Consider the following 23,045-nt stretch of genomic DNA (forward strand, 5'->3'; position numbering starts at 1 on the left):
CAACACACCAGGAGGAGCCTGTCAGTCTGGATGTTCAGCCAGCTGCAGGTGGCTTGCATGGCCCTAGAGGGGCAGAAAAAACAAGAGGCTGCATTGCAGCTGTGGATAGACATAATTGTACCAACAGCAGTTCATTCTCCAAGCTAACCCACTTGCCACTCACCTCAATGGATGTAAACAGCACTGTCTACCGGCATGTCTGACAGAGGAGAGGCTCTTCCTCACCACAAGGACCAGAGCAGAGAGGTCTCCTGTCAAGTCTTAAGAAAACAGAAAGGCCAGACACAGGTCATGAATGTTTCTCTCTGCCTCCTGAAATCTCCTATTTGCCATGGTTTCCACAGAAAGTTGCACGTGGGGCATTTCTCCTGACCAGCTCTCACACGGATGCTGAATAAGGCAAATCAGGAAGAGAGAAGGGAACTGGATTTTTATTCTCATTCCTCTTACCTCTGCCTCAAGAGATAAACTGCAGGTAATCCCCTTGCCAGCTCAATCCATCCAACTTCCATGGCGCCAGTCATCTTCCCCAAGACACCCCACACCCACTAACCAACTGCACGACATGAGATTTAATCAGGCCACTGTGAGTGAAGGAGAGAGTGAAGGAGACACATTGCCACACTGTTTTTCCAGATTCCAGTACAAAGAGACCATAAAAAAGACTGTTCTAATTCAGATTAAAAGTTCACCTCAGCCATTAGCCTTTCTCCAAACACAGCTGATGTCAGAGCCTCAATGAGAGATGCTATCTCTGTGACAAAGACATTTAAAATAACCCACAAATTATAAAAAGCATGTTGCAGAAACGTGCTGATATCAGGGAGTGCTTCAGAAAGGCTCTGGGCCCAGGACAAAGTACCTATGGTTTCTCCAGCCTGTAGTACCTCAGGGATGGAATGATACAACACTTGCAGGAGTCAGGGCCAGGATTTCTGGAGCTCCTGTGACAGGGCCCATGGGCATGCCCTCTCTTTCTTCAGAACATCCATGGATACTTTAAGCTTTCTCTTGCCAAGAGGTGGAAGGAACATCTGAGAACCTTCAAACATGGATGAGGACACAGATGAGTTATGTTGGGGGCCTAGCAACGGGGCTGATACAAAGAAAACTTGTGTGGATACCCACTCTGATGCAGAGAAAGCAGAACCCAAGAGACCTCCCAGATGAGGTATATTGTGCCTCAGACACCTCTCTGGTGAGACACACACCACTGGTCCTCGACTCATGCTTCCTGCCCCAGCCCTTGCTTTTGCTGTGTGATGCTGAAGTTATCTGGGACCAGGTGCTGCTGTTCCCTACCTGTAGTACTGTGTTCAGCTCTGGGGCCCCCAACATAACACTGTTGAAGCAAGTCCAGTGTACAAGAATGTAAAGATCCCAGCTGTCCAGGGCAAGCATACCAATCACATACAGTTTCTGTGATATAGCTCTCCTAGCTTGGCCTATGATGACAAGAGAAAAAGAAGAGTTCATATATGGAATAACTGCTAGAAACCACACAACTTATATTTTGCACCACTGTAAAAAAAAACCAAAAAAACAAAAACCTGCCTTATTATTACAGAGCTATTCAGATTTATGGGTTAAATCATGCTGTTACCTGAACAGAGCTTAATTGAAGGACGACATCGAGGACAGCAAGCACAATGCCTACAGCCTACAGGCTTTGGCCAGGAAAATCTGCTTGTGTGAGTGGACAATGCAAGGAGAAGCCAAGTTAAGATTCAATCAGCCACAGGTTGGTGCAGGTCAACCATGCTTTTTTTGCTTTCATTTCTAATGAATGTCTCAAATTAATTTCAGCCCCAATCAGTTTCACCTCAGAGCCTGCCACTATATAAGTTTGCCACTAGTGCTCCCAGCTCACTGTCCTTGGCCTAGCCTGCTAAAACTGAGACACAAACAGACAAAATTGTCAGAGATTTTCAGCTCCTTCCAACCCGGATTTTTCTGCAGCCACCCACCCACCCAACTCCTCAAGCACCAAACCATCTTGCTCATCTTGTGGTTTCTCATTGCTGTGCCTTTGGTGAGGGAAAATCAGCTTGGAGAAATCCCCCTTGTCACAATTTAGCACTATGGACAACCTAATGTGACAATTAAAAGACTTTAAAAAGCAGCAGAAAACACGTTTCCTTTTGCTGAAGCTTTGTTACCAGAGACAAGAAACTGCAACTGCTGGTTCCTGCAGCAAATTAGAGCATTCAAGAGCTTTAAGAAGCTTCTTTTAAGGAGCACAGACATACTGTTTGATCAGGGAGAAAAGAAAAAAAACACAGTTCATCTAACTTTGTATTGCTTACTAGAAGTACTTAGCAAACACAGACTAAGGTATTCAGAAAACCAGTTGTCTTGTCAGCAGACAAGACATTCATTGTACGGGGATCATAACTCCATTAAAAAAAAGAAAATAGAGGTCCACAAACTGGAAAAGGCTGAAAAGCAGTGTTTTATAGGATCAAAAACAGAAACACAGCTTCAAAATGCCAGCTAGAACTTAAAAGGCAGGTTGAAAAGACCTTGGTCACAGCACTCTTTAACAAGTAGTGCTGGCTGAGGCCAAGGCAACAAATCAATATGGGATTTTCAGACTAAACACTTAGATACCCTGAAAATCTGAAACAAGCTTTTATTCTGTGTGTTTCTCCTATGTGTTTGACAATGCCAGAATGCTGGTAACTGTTTCTCCCACACTCAATGGGAGCAGATGTGGTCTCCTGATCTGAAGGCTCTGTTCATGGCAATAAGGATGGGGTCAGGTCTGCATGGGGGCAGAATGGAATGTCCCATTTCCAAATTAAAGGAATTATGTACAATTACAGAAATCCAACTCATCACCACCTCACCTCTTTCTGGTTGGTCCCAGGGCACTCCCCCAACAGAAACAAATGAAGTCAGCTAGTCTGTGGATCAGAACATCCCAAAGAGGCACCGGAGTTGACCAGTAGAAGAGAGGGTCCCCTCTGGGCTAAAAATTATGTTGTAAAAATTATTTGGGATATTTATCAATCAGAGAAGAAAGGGATGGGGTAAAACTACAAAAGGTTTATTTCACGATCCTAAGATGCCTCCTCCATAGAGAAGGAAGGTGTCCAAAAGAATTTTCAAGGAATTTATATACAACTTAAAATGAAGGGCTAAGCATAATCATCCAATAACACACAGACACATATTTGCCCTTTCCCATCATGTTCAGGACCTTTGAAGTACTCTCAGACATCCAATATTGTGCTGCGTCTGTCAACTGACTATTAACACAGGTGTCATGGTTTAAGCCCAGTCAGCCATGCAGCCTCCCCTCTCGCTCACTTCCCCCCTTTCCTCCCACTCACTCCTGAAGGGATGGGGAGAAGAATAGAAAGAATGTAACTCCTACAGGTTGAGATAAGAACAGTCCAGTAACTAAGGTATAACACAAAACCACTGCTGCTACCACCAATAATAATAATGATAAGGGAAATAACAAGGGAAGAGAATACAACTGTTCACCACCCACGACTGATACCCAGCCCAACTAAACAGTGATCTAACCCTTCTTGGTAACTGCCCCCAGTTTATATACTGGACATAACGTACTGTGGTATGGAATACCTCTTTGGTTAGTTTGGGTCAGGTGTCCTGTCTCTGCTTTCTCCCGGCTTCCCCTCCTCCCTGGAAGAGCATGAGACTGAGAAAGTCCTTGGTCAGAGTAAACATTACTGAGCAGCAACTAAAAACATTGGTGTTATCAGTGCTGTTCCCAGGCTGAAGGTCAAAACACAGCACTGCACCAGCTACTAAGAAGGAGAAAAATTACTGCTACTGCTGAACACAGGACAATATCCACCCCTTATTCCATACCATTCACATCATGCTCAGATCCCACATTTTCAATATACCATCACCCTTATCTCATATATATACATACATATACATCCACAGAGAGAGAGAGAGAAAGAGAGAGATCATTCCTTAGTGCATGGACTGATCCCTATGAAGCTGCTGAGTCCATCTGGTCCATGATGTTGGGCTCCATCTGTTGTAACAGTCTTTTAGAGCAGGAGAGGCTGTGTGTAGTGTTGGATCATTACCTGCTGATGCTGATTGTTCCTTTACTGCAGGACTCTTCTGGTTTCATCAAAGTTCATTCTTTATTGGGATAATGGTGGGAGGGAAGTCAGGGCCAGTTGCTGGTGACCTGAAGACATCTAGTTGGTGGGCTATAAAAGTGCTACATAGCAGGCAGCAGCATACAAATGAGTTCATTGGCTGTTTTCCCCTAAAATCAAATCCCTTTGAGATACACATCGGACTTCCCCATCTCCCCATGTTACCCAGCAAGCACATCCAGGTCCCTGAGAAAAAGCAATCCCATGAGTCGGTTTGCCTTTACCTGAAGGAGGAATAACCCAGACTGTCTTCCCCAACATATTCTTTATGTGCATCACAGGAACTTTATCCCCTTCTCCAGTATGTAAAAGTTCTGACTGGGCTGGACCAGCCCTGTTGGCAGAGCCTCTGGTGATGACCACCCAGGTGACTTTTGGTAAATGTGTACCCCAGTGTTTGAAAGTCCCACCCCCCATTGCTCTCAGTGTAGTTTTTAACAGCCCATTGCACCATTTGATTTTCCCAGAGGCTCATGCATGGTAGGGGATGTGATATACCCACTCAATGCCATGCTCTTTGGCCCAAGTGTCTATAAGGTTGTTTCGGAATTGAGTCCCATTGTCTGACTCAATTCCCTCTGGGGTGCCACGTCGCCACAAAATCTGTTTCTCAAGACTGAGGATAGTGTTTTGGGCAGTGGCATGGGGCACAGTGTACGTTTCCAGTCATCTGGTTGTTGCTTTCACCACGGTAAGCACATAGTGCCTGCCTTTGCACGTTAGTGGGAGTGTGATATAATCGATCTGCCAGGCCTCCCTGCATTTGTACTTCAGCCATTGTCCTCCATACCAAAGAGGCTTTAACTGCTTGGCTTGCTTAATTGCAGAACATGTTTCACACTCATGAGCACACACACAACCTGGGCAAAGGCTTGTTGTTTCTCAGGGCCCCATTTGAAGTCATTCTTTTTCTGGGTCACATGATAGAGAGGTCTTACAATTGAACTGTAATTTGGGATGTGCATTCTCCAGAACCCCACAGCACCCAGGAAAGCTTGTGTTTCTTTCTTACCGATTGGTGGAGACATTGCTGTTATCTTGTTGGTCACTTCTGTGGGGATCTGGTGACACCCATCTTGCCATTTTATTCACCAAAATTGAATCTCTTGTGCAGGTCCCTTGACCTTACTCCTTTTTATGGTAAAACCGCTTTCAGCAGGGTTTGGATTATTTTCCTCCTTTTCTCAAAGACTTCTTCTACTGTGTAACCCCCACGATAATGTCATCGATGTATTGCAGGTGTTCTGCAGCTTCCCCTGTTCCAGTGCAGTCTGGATCAGTCCATGGCAGATGGTAGGGCTGTGTTTCCACCCCTGGGGCAGTCGGTTCCAAGTGTGCTGGATTCCCCCCCAAGTAAAAGTGAACTGTGGCCTGCACTCTGCTGCCAAAGGAATTGAGAAAAATGCATTGGCAATATCAGTCATGGCATAGCACTTGGCTGCCTCTGATTCCAGTTCATATTGAAGTTCTAGCATGTCCAGTACGGCAGCACTCAAGGGTGGTGTGACTTCATGCAGGCCACAACAGTCTGCTGTTAGTCTCCACCCTCTGTTAGACTTTTGCACTGGCCATATGGGGCTATCAAAGGGTGAGAGGGTCCTGCTGATCACTCCTTAACTCTCCAGTCTACGGAGCAGCTTATGGATGGGAATCACGGAGTCTCGGTTGGTGTGATATTGGCAATGGTGCACTATTGTGGTCATGATTGGCACTTGCTGTTCTTGGACCTTCAGCAACCCCACAACAGAAGGATCTTCTGAGAGACCAGGCAAGGTAGACAGCTGCTCAGTTTCCTCCATCTCCAAAAGCAGCAATACCAAATGCCTATCTGTATCCTTTTCGGACTTTGAGGGACCTTCTTCTGAGGTAGTCTATGCCAAGGATTCATGGAGCCTCTGGAACATTCACAATGGGGTGTTTTTGCCATTTCCTCCCAGTCAGGCTGATTTCAGCCTCCAGTACAGTCAACTCTTGGGATCCTCCTGTCACTCCAGAAATACAAATGGGTTCCACCCCATAACAGCTTGATGGCATCAGGGTACACTATGCACTGGTATCTACTAGAGCCTTATAGTTCTGTGGGACTGATGTACCAGGTCATCTGATCCACACAGTCCAGTAAATCTGATTGTCCCCTACCTTCACCTGGCTGGAGGCAGGGCCCCTCTAATAGTCATCACAATATTGGACACTTAAGTCTTGTAGAAAAGGATTATTCTTCTTTATTACAGCAGGTGGAGTCAAATCAGCTCTTTCACTCCATCTGGGAACCTACTCACCAGAGACTGAAGCAGCAGCTTTCATGGGATGATCACCCACCAACAGATACGCCTGAACGAGCAGTGACTTAGCCCTTCGAGTAACTGCCCCCAGTTTATATGCTGGGCATGATGTGCTATGGTATAGAATACTTCTTTGGCTAGTTTGGGTCAGGTGTCCTCTCTCTGCTTCCTCCCAGCTTCCCCTCCTCCCTCGCAAAGCATGAGACTGAGAAAGTCCTTGGTCAGAGTAAACATTACTGAGCATCAACTAAAAACATCAGTGTTACCAGTGCTGTTCCCAGGCTGAAGGTCAAAACACAGCATTGCACCAGCTACTAAGGAAGAGAAAAATGACTGCTACTGCTGAGCCCAGGACAACAGGATATTCTGATGCTCCCCTTCGATTGTCGAACAAGTTATTGTGCATTACTCTTCTCCTTTTGGCAATCTCTAAATTTCCTTCTCACAAATGTTATCTGGCATGCTAAAGCTCAGCAGCTACCCCTTTAATCACAGAAACCAGCAAAAGCATCTACCCCCAGGTAGACAGAGTAGGCATATCTATGCAGGCCAGTGTGCAAGACCACCTGGACATCAACCATGAAAGAGCAATGCTCCCTGCCAAACCAAGACATAGCTTTGCTGTCCCACACCACATACCCTTGTGTGCAGCTCCAGTTGCGGGGCTGGTGTTCAGCTGTGCAAGAAAGGATGCAACCGAAGCCCTGAGGAAGTTTGCATGCTTCTTGTTGATTGCTCTTAAAAGCATGAAGAAGTCAGTTGCAAACCCAGAACATAGAACATTTTAGTGATAAACATGTAACTTTATCATTTTAGAGTAATGACACACATGAAAAGGTGAGGAATTTCAACCATTAACACTCTTTCCATCAGAGACGTGGTTTCCATTTACTTACACCAGTTGCATCCTCTTACCTGAATGATAGACACCTGTAAGCTATCCTTTCCTAATCCAAGTCACCTGGTTAGTGCAGCACACATTGTCGTGGTTTAAACCAAGTCCCCCAACTCCCGGAGAGTTAGGAAGGAGAATCCAAGGAATGTAGCCCCCACGGATTGAGATAAGAACGGTTTAATAGCTAAGGTATAACACAATAATAATGATACAGCCAATAACAAGCAAAAAGAGTACAACACCTCACCAGCCACCGACCCATAACTCACTCCACCCTGCCCGGCCGAGCACCGCGTGCTCCCTCCTCCATTTTCTTCCAGAGCTCTACCCCTCCAGCTCTCTCTCTCCCAGTATGCATCCTGGGCATCATGTGCTACGGTATGGAATACCCCATTGGCTAGCCTGGGTCAGGTGTCCTGTCTCTCTTTCCTCCCAGCCTCCCCTCCTCCACCTGGCTGGAGCACATGCTCAGAAAAGACCCTGAACAAAAACACCCCCAAAACATGCCCACCACCAAGCAACCACTCCCAGCCCAGAAGTCAAAAGCACCAGCTACAAGAAGGAGAAACATGACTGCCATGGCTGAACCCGTGACACACATCTACAGTTCCCACAGCTCAGCACTTTGTGAACTGAAGCAAATCTGTAGTAGTCAGGGATTTTACTGTTTCTCAGTCTAAGCCTATGCTCACTGAATTCTCACAGATCAACAGCACAACCAGCTTCCCCACCCCCCCATAAACTTAAACCCAATAACAGTTTAAAAAGCTCTCTCACCTTGAAGACTCATAAGCTTACGCCATAGACTAGAAGGTAAACCTGGATTTTGTCTTCAGACAGATTTTTTCCATGATAAGCCTGAATGTGAGATAGCAGGTGATTCCCTTCAATGAAACATTTCTTTTCTGAGCAAAGTAGGAGGAGCAGGAGCTATGAAGACAGGGAGTTATTACCCCGACTACTTTGAAATTCAACAAGAATATTGTGATCGGTTTAAAAAACCAAAAGAAGGATGGGACACATTGTAGACTCCACAGCAAAGCAAGAATGACCCTGCCAGAACAAGATGAGAAAGGGGCTGGGTTTGGGTTTTTTCCCAATGAGGAAGGGCCATCAGTAAGTGGGACTGTAATCACAGTCATCTGTTTGCTCTGAAGAGACATCCACAATGTGTCTTGCACACAGCAGGGTTAGAATACAAAGCCACAGATTTTACCAACAGAAAGAACATGTATTAAGATACAGTCAAACAGCAAAACAGATAACACAAACAACCCCAGTTCATAATGACATCAAGGAACACCTTTTTAGTAATAACACCAGCCTTTTATTCAACAATCTGTAAGAAAAGATATTTCATGAAACATACAAGCATCATCTTATAACCAAGATAAAGCCATCTTAAAATTACTAACACACCATTTAAGATAAAATTTAGCACAGGCATTGCAGAAAATACGTTTAATTACCAAGGCTGTTCATTAATGGCAATTACATATATTGCTATACCCACATGCTAGCAATGCTCTGTTTTCTTTACTTTTCTTTTTTCCTTCTAAAACAACAGTTCTGAAATTAAACTGCTACATGTTCCCATTCCCTAACACAGCTTGAAAGAGCTTCTACCTAAGCAACACATTCCTTTAAGCAAACAACAGAAGTAAAATCATGCTTAAACCTACCAATTTAAATGTTTTCATTCACATTAAACGTTTTATTCACATTATACGCATTAAATGAAGGGTGACACAAACTACTCATGTCCACTGAGCTGTTGTTTGCCCCATTCCCCTGTCCATTCAGTCAGATGTGTGGACCACCCAAGGAGAGGTGGGGACTAAGGCCAGAGCCCTAATCTGGCCTCCAGAAATCCATGAAGTCCTTCTCTTTACACAGTGACAACTCTTTGTGGAAGCAAAGAGAAGCCGGGGGTGAATTCTCTTCAGGGTTCCAATGTCTGCTTTCCAAGGAGTTCCTCATGGTTTCTCTTAGAAGACTTTCAGCAGAGAAAACAGAAGAGAAGGGCATCAGCTCTGGAAAACAAACTGATTCGCAGAGAGGTTTCTCTTCAGGATTCCACCAATCCTTCAAAGTGAACAAAGAGTCAGATTTATGTGAGGAACAGCAGAATTGCAATATTATCTCAAAGCCAGCTGGAGAAATGAGGAGTTCCCCCTAAGCCCCAGTCACACTCTGTCATTGTGTACACACATGTCTGGTTTACCCATGGCCAGGTCTTCAAGAGGTATATGGAAATGGGGGAGATGACAGAACAGCACCAATGGATGTGAGCGCTTGCAGCAGCTCCTCCATATCAGCCACCCCTTCCTGCCTGCACAAAGCAGGATGCGTGTAGTCACAGCAGGGCTCAAGTGCAGCAGAAGCTGCCCGCAAGACCTGCAGGACCTCCTTCAGCCCCCACCACCACCCTGGGCAGAGGGGCACAGCCCCAGCAGATGCTGGGTCTTGCTCAGAGCTTCAGAGCTCCAGAGCTCAGGGCTTTCCCACAGGTCCCAGGAAAAGATGTGGGTCTAAGTGTGAAAGACATGGTGGCATCCACAAGTACAGCCTGAGCAGCCTCTTGTAGGAAGTGGCACAACAGGGAATGCTTCTACCTGGACAGCCAAGCACTTTGGGACACCAGGGCATCACTGCCACTCTTTCTCCTCTGTGTTCAGCTGATGGGAGCAGGGCTTCAGACCAACAGTTCACTCCTGTGCTGGCATCTGCCAGGAACACTGGGAAGAACCACTCAAGCATTCTGGGTAGAGCTAAATGCAGCTTTGCATGACCAGAGGTACAGAAGGATCTGAGCTTTAGCTCCACTAGCAGCTCAGTTCCTGAGCACAGCACAGGGGAGCACAGAAGAAACACACTGCCCTAAGCCTGAGCACAGAAGCCCTGTGTGGGCAGTAGCACATCCCCAGCCTCAACCTGAACTTTGCTTCCCATTCACTGAACAACTCAATGGGGAAATCTGTTAAAGCTCTTCTTTATTGCAGGAATTTCTTCCTAATGTTTAATCTAAATCTACTCTCTTTCAGTTAATTAATGCTTTTACAGAAACTGAAATTATGAGCAAACTTCCCTTTATGTTACACAAAAACGCTGTATTGCTCTTAACATTTTAACCATCTCTAAAGTGGAAAAGATTAAATTATTATTCTCCCTCCATCCAATTCCAGCTATTAAGAGAGAGCTCCCTCCTGTGAAGCACTTCATGTTTGCACTTCCAAACACAGTACTAGGGAATCTTGGAAAAATTGCTTAATTCACTTACGACTTTAAGAGGCCCTTTGACCTGTAGTATGAAAGCAAATACATTTTTAATTGGCTGAATATAGAAATAAGGTCATGGCAGGGGGATGGAACTAGATGGTCTTTAAGGTCCCTTCCAACCCAAACCACTCTGTGATAATACAACAGTTTACTCTCACTCAGGTTTTGCTTTGTTTACTTGCTTTTGCTTCTGATTATCTTGGAATCTGGAGACAGAAAAATATGTCAGCTCGTCAGCTGTTGATGAGTTAGCTTCTTTGCTGCTTCTCAGCAGATCTTTCTTCCTTTGCTCAGTAGGGTTTGCACCACCTAGTCCCTCCACAAGATTTTAATAATTTTCTTGAAAGAAACCTCCCCCACATTTAATTGAAAACAAACTCAGAGTGTGGGCAACAACAAAGAGGGAGTTCAGATGACAGCTCCTGGGCTGACTTCTGCCTGCCTTCCTTTAGACACTTTTTAAACTATGTCCCACCTCCAGATCACAAGACTTCTCAGCAGACACACAGACAAGGAAAAGGGTAGCTGCTGGGACCTCCTAAGGCCACAAGTCCACCCTGCAGACAGACAGGACCAGCTCTGACACTCCCAGCACATGGCCTTGGCAGCAGGTAGGGCTGAAAGTCCTCACATCAATGTCAAAAAGCCTCAAGCAGTCAGTCCCTGCTGAGCCACATGCTGCCTCTGGCACTTACCACAGTGTAAAGCTGCAGCCTGCTCATCTTAACCTAACTCATAAGAGAAGCTGCACTGTCAAATACTCCCTGAAATATAAAGAACTGGATCTACATGTGACTGGCTATTTAAATAGGGTTTCTGTATTTTGAAAGTGTTGACTAGGATATCTTACCTGACCTTTCTTTGTGCTTCTGAAAACGCCATATCAGCACAATCGAGACAGTAGTAATTACAGCTCCTATTGATACTGTGAGAATATAGAACAGTACATAAACAGCATCTCTTCTGAATTCTCCTTTTGTTCTACAAGGAACATTCAGTTATAAGAAAACACTGTGCCTTCATCCTGCTGTACTATGTTAGCTTTACTGATCTTTATTTTTATAACATCCTGTAAGGAGGATGTTGTCAGAAGCCAATTTCTAAAGTTAAAGGTTGCCTCCTTCATTTTCTCTAAGGATTTTACAACCAAAGGGCCTCTTTCCATAAAGCAAATAAGAAGCCTGTAACACATGACACTGGGACAGACTTCAGCCAACAGCCTGGATCACTGGCTGCTCTTTCTGCCTCACACCAGTGAGACACTTGTAAGGTGTGACAAGAATAGGTGGTGAGATATGCTCACACATTTTAGTATCACTGTGTGATACTCAGGTACTCTTGTAAGCCTCTCTGTATTACAGAAAAATCCAAAGGGTACATCAGTCTTGGGTTCCAAGGTAGCAGCGCTCACACCATTTCACTGGGAAGCTATGATTTCACTACCCAGAGCTGCACTGGCCCATGAACACAAGAGCAGTTGCCATTAAAAGAAGAGCAAGCAGGAAATGTGACTTATTTAACTGTTTTTCTCTCTCAAATGTGGCCCATGCACAGTAAAAAGACTAATATTAGCCCAACCCCAAAAGACACCATTTGCAAGACCACCTACTGAACATACATCATCACACATGCATTGCACACTCAGACTTACTGTTCAGTTTCAGGTTAAAAGTTTCCTGATACAAACACATGCCATCCTAATCAAACACTTCTGCCACACACTCTCTCTCATCTCCCATTGCATGGGGCAATGGCTCAAGCTGCCACTGGGGAACACATGGGCTCTGCTGCAGTAGATGACAGAGACGTTTACTTCCTGTCTTATCTTGGCCACTTGCAGGTTGTCTTTCCTCCATGTGACCTTGATGTACCTGGCTGATTGCAGGCAGTTCTGATCAAAAGTAACGTAGTCACCTACAAGCCCTCTGACAAGGTGTCCTGTTGAAAGGCAGCATGTGCATTTACTTACGGGATGTACAGGATATCATATGTATTTCCTCTTTGAAATCGCTTACTACCTTGGAAGCATTTCCACACAGGCTTATGAGATATCTACCAGGAACCTACATATCACAGAATCACAGAATCCCATGTGTTGAAAGGGACCTCGAAAGATCATCTAGTCCAACCCCCCTGCAAGAGCAGGGAAACCTAGAGTACATCACACAGGAACTTGTCCAGGTGGGCCAATGTGGGAGACTCCACAACCCCCCTGGGCAACCTGTTCCAGTGCTCTGTCACTCTTACAGTAAAGAAGTTCTTCCTGATGTTAACGTGGAACCTCCTATGCTCCAGTTAAAATCCCCCATGAGGACCAAGGCATGTAGTCGCAAGGCTACTTTCAGTTGTTGCCTGTAGAAAGCCTCCTCAACTCCTTCGTCCTGATCAGGATGTCTATAATAGACCCCCACAACTGTATCACCCATACCAGTCTGTCCCTTAATTCGTACCCACAGACATTCCACTTTCTCCTCATCTGCCCCTGGACAGAACTCAATACATTCTAGTCACTCTCTCACACAAAGAGCAACTCCACCACCTCACTTTGCTGATCTATCTTTCTTAAAAAGGACATAGCCATCCATGACTACATTCCAGTCATGTGAACTGTCCCACCATGTCTCTGTAATTGCCACTAGATCACAACCTTTAGACCGCACACAGACTTCTAACTCCTCCTGTTTATTCCCCATGCTGCGTGCATTGGCATACAGGCATTTCAGGGAGTGAGCAGAGCACGCTGATGGCACCCTTGGGAGGCAGGAGGCCTTCTGGTCTTCATTTATACTAGAACAATGCCCCACTAGTTCAAACCCAGCTACAATCCCCTCACACTTTGAATCTAACCTGAAGCTCTGTGAGTCAGCTCTGCTAACTCTCACCCTAATACCCTTTTTCCCCTGCGGGACAGGGTCTAAACAACTATCCTTTCCCACAAATTAAACAATAGATTGATAGTCCTCCCTAGTCTGCCATCCTTCAAGCCCTAGCATGTTTCTCTTAGGTTTGTCCCTAACACGCCCAGTTAAATCCCCTCCCCCCTTCATATCTAGTTTAAAGCCCTGTCAATAAGCCCTGCTAACTCCTGCCCCAAAAACCTTTTCCCCCTCTGGGACTGGTGTATCCCACCTACCACCAGCAAACCAGGTATCTCATATAGCAGCCCATGACTGAAAAACCCAAAATCCTGCCTTTGGCACCAGTCACGTAGCCATACATTAATCTGCATATAGCCAGAATTTACTTTTAAGAAGGCAGATTCCTAATTAAGTCCCTGAACAGCTCCTTGAGACCCATGAGAAGGTCCACTTCTTTGTCATGCTGGGAAGCATTTTACTTGGATTTGATTTAGGAAGGGAGAATCCTACTGGAAGGCCACACAACATAGCAAGAATGTGTTAAGAATCAGCATTCATCATATATATTAATGCCTAGGAACACATCTAGAATATTGTCTTTGATGCTAACCAACCAGATAGGATGTTTTAACAGTTTCCCTACAAAACTGGATCTTGACATTTGAAACAGGTGCTGTGTCAGAAGCAGAATCAAATCCTATGTCTTTTGTCATAAGTTGAATTTGGCATGTCCAATTTAGAAAATTACTGTAGTCTGAATGAAAATAACTCCCACACAAATTATAACTGCTTGCTTCTAAAAAGCTAACTGCTTCTGGGCAAAGACTGTTTTGCCTTGACGAGCAAAGATTCTACCAATATTGAAACCACCTGCTATAACATAGTTCAGTCAACTAGTTATTTCAAAATAAGATAGGATGCATCTCAAACAGCCTAAAACCTCTTGTTTGTCCATTCTAATGGACAAGAAGGGAAAAAAAATCTTCATTTCCTACCTGACAGATGTACACTAACTAAAAGGTACAAAAAATGGGTGGCTTCAAACAGCAGTGTCATCAGAGCCTGGTTGCTATTCCATGTTCTTGTATTGCTCTGGCTCAAGTCAGAGCTGGCACGTTCAAGTCACTGAAGCACAACAGATGAAATTGTCTTCAACACTGAGGGCTCTCTAGCAAGAAGGCAAGGCAGCCAGGCAGCCAAAGTGCTTTGTTGGGTACTGATAATATCAAGGGAGCACTGTAAGGAGAAAACTCACTCTCGTCCTCTACTCCAGGCTACAAAATAAAGGAACTAGAATGAAAGGTGACAGGGGCTTATTCAGAAGAGAGAGCAAGTACTTATTTCAGTGCATGCTCTGGCAGCCATGAAACCAAAAGCAGAGGGTGGTGTTGAGAGTAAAGAAAGCAGGAAAGCAGAACAATGCATAACTCTTGACTAACCTTCTGTGCCATGGTACTCCTGAAGAACTGCAATATCTCTAGGGCTGTGATGCTCAGAACAGGGAGGAGAGTCCTCATCAGCACTGTGGGTCAGACTTCCTGAAGGATAAATCCAGCTTTCAGTAAACTTTGCTGGACTGGTTTGACTTCAATGGCTATGTTAACACAGATTCCAAAATAAAGGTTTAATTTTTCTAGCTGGTAAATTCAAGCACTAGATGAAGAGATAGAAAAAACAAGATCTGAAACTGAGTCTAAAATTAGCACCCAATAACTAAACAAGGAAGGTCAATAAGTGCTCAGCACATTTAGGAGCTTAAATGATTGGGTATAAGTCAAACTGTAACATCTTGGCTTTAAACTTGCAACACAAGTGTAGATGCTAACTGCAAGTATAACAAACCTTTAATCAAAAGTATAACCTGCAAGTGTTCTCATCTAGATCATCACATGAACTCAAAGAGAAAGGCAGAAGCTGCTAACTGTGAATACATAATCTATGCATCATAACATAATCAAGTAAATTTCTGATCCAGGCAGCCCAACACAGAAAGACAAGGACTTAAAAGTAAGAATTTACATCCACCATGCACATGTAGCTGAAATTTCCTTTGGCAGAGACAAGGCTGAAAGCTGTTGCACACTATGGCTATGTACTACCCTGTATCCTCTTCCTCAACCACGTGAAGTACCAATGTCCCATTAGGAAAGACACAAATACGCTGGCCATGCCCAGTGTTGCCATGCATCCAGCACTGCAAAGATGCATTTCACTTGTGCCAGCTGATCTGAAAAGGCTGCTCCAATTGGGGATAGTCAATGTCAAAAATAACAGTCACACACTCTCCCATCTGTTGTTGTAACATCATTGTGATCTGAAAGCACAGTGCACACAGAAAAAAGTTGTTACCAAACAGTTCAATATAATTACAGTCTTCAGGCTTCACCAGGGAGCTGCAATTTAAGAGTGAAAATCTGGATTCACTTCCAAATCCAGCAAATGAAATGTTTGGTCTCAAACTAATCACTAAACTCTTGCTTGTCCAAGTGCTATAGTTTACACAAAGGTGGTTTTGTACTTGTCTTCCTTCTGAGCAGTTTCACAAAGCTTAAGTAAGAAATATCTTTTAAACCCTGTATAAGATTTTTGATGAGATAAAGGCACAAATGTCACAACCTGATACATGTCAAAAAGTATTCCTGACAGCTAATGAATCAGCCATTTTTATTCTTTGTAAATACAAAGACACAACTCACAGCTGATGCTCAATAATATCTAATAAGCCAGCCCTGTCAAATTATATTTGTTTTATTAGTATTATCTTGCTAGAGTTTATTACAGCACTCAGTCAAACACTAAGAGGAAACTGTAAGCTTAATTAATTAATATTCCATTTTTAATAGCTTGGCTTTTTCATATTCCAAATATACTGAAGTAATTCCATTAACTGAGGTATTTTATTTTGCAGTAGAATTAATTTCAAGCAGAAGCTACTCAACAGCAGCAAGTGCAGCAAACTGAAACACTTTGGCAACATGATTTTGTTTCAGCCCAACACTCAAATGTTGTGCTGGTAATGCAGCTAATAAACCTCTAAGAATACATCTCCAGCAAAACAGATTTACCATCCCAGTTTAGCATTAGAGCATGCTACTACTAGGGAATTATGAAGCATTAACTAGATTTTCTTACCTTCAAGAATAACAAGGACATGCAATGCAGCCTGGAAGGTGAAAATAGGTAACATTTCAGAAGTGACCTTTTTTTGCTATTAGGTACACACTTCTTAATGGGCTTGTTCACCAGGAAACCTTTAAAACCCACTGAGATCCCTAGTGAATGATATGGCTTGAAGTAAGAAGGTGAGGAGAAATATTCAGCTTGGACCCAAACTCAGCAAGTACAGGGTCATAGAAGAGCATACAAGAGCCTGAAAATGAAACTAATACCAGCTGACTGTCCTGGGCTCAGCAGTAGCAGACATTTTTTCTCCTTCTTGGTAGCTGGTGCAGTGCTGTGTTTTGACTTTTGGCCTGGGAACGGTTGCTGATAGCAAGTATGTTTTGAGTTACTGCTCAAACGTTTGGTCTGGCCAAGGACTTTCTGAGCCTCATGCTCTGCCAGGGAGGAGGAGGAGCTGGGAGGAAGCAGAGACAGGACACCTGACCCAAACTAGCCAAAGAGGTATTCCATACCATAGCACATTATGCCCAGGATGTAATGGAGAGTTACCAGGAAGGGCTAGTTCTCTGGAGTTGGTTGGAGGAGGTATTGGTCAGTGCTCCATCAGGCAGGGTGGGGTGAGTTATCAGTTGGCGGGTGGTGAGGTGTTGTATTTTCTTCACTTGTTATTTCCTTTATCATTATTATTATTATTGGTAGTAGCCGTAGTGATTTGTGTTATACCTTAGTTATTAAACCGTTCTTATCTCAACCCGTGGGAGCTACATTCTTTGGATTCTCCTCCCCAGCTCTCTGGGAGTTGGGGGAGCAAGGGGAGGGGTGTGAGTTAGAGAGCTGCATGGCTGGGTTTAAACCATGACACTGACTCACACTGACTATCCAAATAACTGCTTGTTGTGGTTTGTACTTTTATAGAAATGAGAGAGATACCTCAAAGGTGATAATCTGAAAGACCTCAGCCTCACTAAAAACATGTGCTGCCATACAGTCAACAAGCCAAGCACTCGTGTGCAGACTTCACCAGAGAGCCTCTATAATCTTCATTGCTACCTTCCCTGGATATGTGTTTGACTAAAAAATATGGCTTTGTGGGTCATTTTTACTGCCTTGTTTCAGCAAATACGAAGACTATAAAAACAACAGCACTCTGAAAATAACCAACCTATGATTACACATTCTAAAGAAAAGGGAGGAAAAACTGCAAACTAGCTTCTTTCATCACAAAAAGCATTCAAATTAATAGCAAAAAACAAGCACAAAATCTAGGAAATAAGCCTAAAGCATGCACAGTCCTGCAGCAGCTCCAAATTAACAGGGTGATTTAATGAAGCTAGGTTCATAGCCAGATGTCTGTCAGTGCAGAACATCAAACATCACTCAGCATCAGAAGATCTCTGAAGGAGAGCAGCCACAACAAGGGTTACCATCTTCTGCTGTAACAAAGATGGACAGTGCATTGTCTCAGATGCACCCACTCCGGTATCAATCCTTGCATGGTGGTCTGTAGCTAGAGTGATTAAATGAGCTCCACAAATAACTGCAGTCCCCAAAGACATCATTTGACCTACTGCATATCCAGCAGTGATGGCACAGGCCCTCTTCCTGCCTGCCACATCAAACTGGTGATGGTCCTTGTTATGCAGAAAAATGGCAGCATGTTTAGTAGGTAGTAAGTGGCTGAGTCTTTACACAGCCCAGAACAGCAGCAAGGCTTGATGAATAGTGGTACTTCGTGGTTTAGCTATAGACTTATCCTGGGTTCAAAGTGGAAAGATGTTGACTTGCACCAGATCAATACAGCTCAATTTCTGGATCACCATTACCTCTGGGCAGATAAAGCATGTGCATGCAACTTCATGAACACAGTTTCACTTAGAACTCATCAGCCAATCGGTTCCAATTGAAATTGAAATCGGTGTCCCTGCCCATGGCAGGGGGGTTGGAACTAGATGATCTTGAGGTCCTTTCCTATCCTAACTATTCTATGATTCTATGAAATGAAGCTGCAATGGGACTGGAGGCTGCTCACTGTTACTTTGCATAACACAGTTAACCTGATAAAGCTGATAAAATACACATTTAATCAAATAACCACATCAATATAGCTCAATTTCTGGATCAACCATCCCCTAAAATGAAGTAAAATGAAGTAATTCAACAAGCCTGGGGAAAAACATGGGGAAAGACTGACCCCTTCAGTACACAAATATCTTATTCCCCAAGTATAGGAGAGCAAAATCTAGAAGACACATATGATTTAAACAGTTTGCTAGTTAAACAGTCTAAATCTTTTAATTTCCCTGTGCAGCCTGTTATATCACAGAAAGGGAGAATGCCTTTCGCAAGATGGTGGCAGGCAGATACTTCTTTGTGCTGATAGAGTGGCGCCAAGGACTCATTTGACCCTTTGAGCCACCATTTCATGGCTGTGGCCAGTTCTGTGCTCTTTTGCTTAGTCTTCCCTTAATATATCTGTAATTGAAGGACAGGGAGTAATTGATGACCCCTCCGACCCCTGTATCTGGGAATAACAGAGAATTTCCAAGTTGGTAGTACAAAGGACATCTCAAGAGCCGTTAGCCACACAACTTGGTCATGTGTTTGCAATAGCTCTGATGGCTGTTTTAGTCCCAGTCAGGTGTTCTTGAGTATCCTGGCAGAAAGCTCTTCTTTCTGCATCCATCTTTAAGGCTGCTCACAGACTTGATTCAATGCAAGGAGCTCAAAGCAGCAGTTACTAATGAGACACCAATATGAATATCGTAAGCTGGAATCCTCCCTGAGAACTGGCAAATATAGTAGTCTGCCGAATCCTTAAACACAATGAAGTTGCCCTGAACTACTGAAAAATGGAACAGGACAGAATGATGTTGCTAAGCTGCTTAGCAGTTTGCTTGTTTTTGCCATAAGCACATGCCTAGACTGGGGCAGATGCATTTTAGCGTTGATACAGCAACTGCTTGCTTTCCAGTTTTTCAATCAATCTAGTGTTAGTTTGCCTGCTTTCACTTTTTTTTCCCCTGAAATGTAATGGAGACATGGAGATACTCAGAACCTGACTATTCATAGCCCCGGTCAGCCTGCTCTGGCTGACCCTGCTTGAACAGCGGGTTGGACTAGATGATATCCCAGAATGCCTTCCGACTTCAACCACTCTATGATTCTGTAATTCACATATCAGAAACTATTGGGGGGAGAGGTGGGAAAGTGTTTCAATACCTCACATTAAATCCAAGGGCTGTCAGTATCTTCTTGGAAAGCACTGCACTTAACTGTGCAGTGTAAACAAGCAATCTTATCTAGGCTACAGAAGACTGTGTTGATAGAGCTGAAATACTTGGAACAGAGTTTCCTGTCAAATGGGCTTGAAAAACAGTAAGACATCAAACTATACTCTATTTCTGTTTTAGCAGCTGTGTGGCATGTCAGTGCTCTACATAGGAGTGATTCATCTATCACTCTGCACCAAAAGCTCTTTCAGTGCAAGTAATCAATGGTTGATCAATACGGAAGTTTAAGAAAAAATCTTCAGTGGGCAGCCACAATCCTTCAACTGGAGTAAACTTCCTTCCATTCAGGTGGCACTTCTGCTGAGTGTAAATGAATTACTGTAAAGGCTATTGGGTAGGCATGGCATTCCTTTTGGCACAAAAGTCCCAAAATACCTGTAAAGCTGAAAGTTAAGCATTGTGGGCTTTTTTAAAGACAGGATAATTTTAACATTAAAAGCACAGAACCTTTTAAAAACTGATACATTGGCTTTGCGAAAACAAAAACTTCAGCTAGGTGAAGTTCTGAGTTATCAAACACTGAGATTGCTCTGAAGTAGTAAAAAACTGGAGCCAAAGCCTGACATGGTGGTGTTTCTGAATTAATGCAGCTATTTTGAAATGCAAGAACTTTGTTAATAATATCTATCTAGATTCAGACAGTTGTATTTGAATAGTGATCCAGTTGGCTTACCACTGTTATCAACCCGGAGACATTTTGTTTCTTCCCATTTTTCCTGAAATAAGGTCACGAGCCATTTTGTGCACTTTCTTACTTTGTGCATTTTTAAGATAGCCAAACTCTTTTCTGAAGATTTCTCCCAGATTACCAATTTTCAACTATTGAATTGTCCCACAGTTACCCACATCTTCGTCACACAACCACAGAGATGCCAATTGGAAGAGGCCTCTGGAGTCCAGCCTCCTCCTCAGAGAATGACTATTGCAGCAGCAGATCAGGTCACCCACAGCTTTGCCTCACCACTCTTCAAAAACCTGCAAGGATGGAGATCCAGCAAGGAGGGTTACTTTCCTCTTTCAGTCTTCTGTATACATTTGTTCTTTGGTTGTGAACATAACTGATCTTCAACCCACCACACTTCTAAGAAAATGCTGTCTGCTACAGGCATGACAAGGACACAGCAACGTGCCTCTCAGTTGTGCCCTTTCATGCCCATCTTACTTTGTGGAAGACCATTTCTCCATCTGTCCACAGCCAGTGAAATTACAGACTGACAATGTAATGAGCCTGTAGCAGTCATCAGTTCTCCAGAAGAGTCTTTAATGCCAGTTGATGCTTAAACCTACAAACAAAGCCTCAGCATCGCACATCAAACCCCCTTCATTTCTCTTACTGCAATTCCCATTCCCTTTAGGACAGTCACTAAGGTTTCTGACTAACACTAATCACTTGTGCCTTGCTAATGATGGCTTTAAGTGGAAAGAGAATCAGGTGGCTCTGAGGGCATTTTTCCACTTTGTTAGCAGGAAAGATTTCTAGGTTCCTGGAAACCCACTCCTTTCTGTGCCCTCACTGAGTCCTGATCTCACAGCCAGACTGTTTTGTACCACTACTAAGCACATACTATGTTTGGGTGTTTTAGCTCCTAGAAAAGCTGTGTAACTTATATTATCACCTTGGAGTAAGTGGTGGTGTGGAAAAAAAAACACCACCAAAAAAGGCAGTGCATCTATCAGTTGGGACACAGGGGCTAAGGTGAAAAGCTGGTTGGGATCTGTGGCCTTGTGCAGCATTACCTGCTGTCTCCTCCCTGCATCTGTAACCACACGGCTTCTCTGTGTTCAAACCCACTCCCATCAGTTCCCTGTTAAGGCGGCAGGAAAACACAGATGTCACCATGATGAGAAAACAGCAAACATCCAGGTCCCCTACTGCATAGGAAGAAATATCAGTGAGGGAAGAACTCATTTACACACCTGAGGTCTCACATTTCCTAACATGTTTCATGAAAACACATGTACTCATCTACCTCCTTCCCTCCAGGTATCAATTACATGGAGAAATTAAGGGGAACAGGCATCACATTGTAAAGCACCAGGTACATATCTTTCCCCTAGGGAAACTCCAAATGAGGGAGTAATTCCAAAACAAAGTGACTTCCTATCTCCTCTCCCATCTTGCACAGACAGCATGATGTCCTCACATGGAGCTGCTCCAGGCCCTGTTTCCTACCAAAGACAAGCCCTACACATCCCATTTCATCTGCTTTCCTTCTGCCCTATAAGTTAAGCTTGACAATGTGATGTCAAAGAACCTTACTGCATATGGAATCATAGAATAGTTAGGGTTGGAAAGGACCTGAAGATCATCCAGTTCCAACCCCCCTTCCATGGGCAGGGACACCTCACACTAAACCATATCACCCAAGGCTTCATCCAACCTGGCCTTGAACACTGCCAGAGACGGAGCATTCACAACCTCCCTGGGCAACCCATTCCAGTACCTCACCACCCTAACAGGAATGAATTTCTTCCTTATATCCAATCTAAACCTCTGCTCTTTAAGTTTCAACCCATTATTCCTTGTCCTATCACTACAGTCCCTAAGGAATAGTCCCTCACCAGCATCCTTATAGGCCCCCTTCAGATACTGGAAGGCTGCTATGAGGTCTCCACGCAGCCTTCTCTTCTCCAGGCTGAACAGACCCAACTTTCTCAGCCTGTCTTCATATGGGAGGTGCTCCAGTCCTCTGATCATCCTCGTGGCCCTCCTCTGGACTTGTTCCAACAGTTCCATGTCCTTTTTATGTTGAGGACACCAGAACTGCACACAATACTCCAAGTGAGGTCTCACAAGAGCAGAGTAGAAGGGCAGGATCACCTCCTTTGACCTGCTGGTCACGCTTCTTTTGATGCAGCCCAGGATATGGTTGGCTTCTTGGGCTGTAAGCGCACACTGAAGCTGGCTCATGTTCATTTTCTCATCGACCAACACTCCCAAGTCCTTCTCTGCAGGGCTGCACTGAATTTCCTTTTTGCCCAACCTGTAGCTGTTCCTGGGATTGCTCCAACCCCAGGTGTAGGACCTTGCACTTGGCATGGTTAAACTTCATGAGGTTGGCATCAGCCCACCTCACAAGTGTGTCAAGGTCCCTCTGGATGGCATTCCTTTCCTCCAGCGTGTCAACCGAACCACACAGCTTGGTGTCATCGGCAAACTTGCTGAG

The sequence above is a fragment of the Melopsittacus undulatus genome, unplaced genomic scaffold, assembly GCF_012275295.1.
Source record: "Melopsittacus undulatus isolate bMelUnd1 unplaced genomic scaffold, bMelUnd1.mat.Z mat_scaffold_263_arrow_ctg1, whole genome shotgun sequence".
In the NCBI taxonomy this organism is placed as follows: Eukaryota; Metazoa; Chordata; class Aves; order Psittaciformes; family Psittaculidae; genus Melopsittacus; species Melopsittacus undulatus.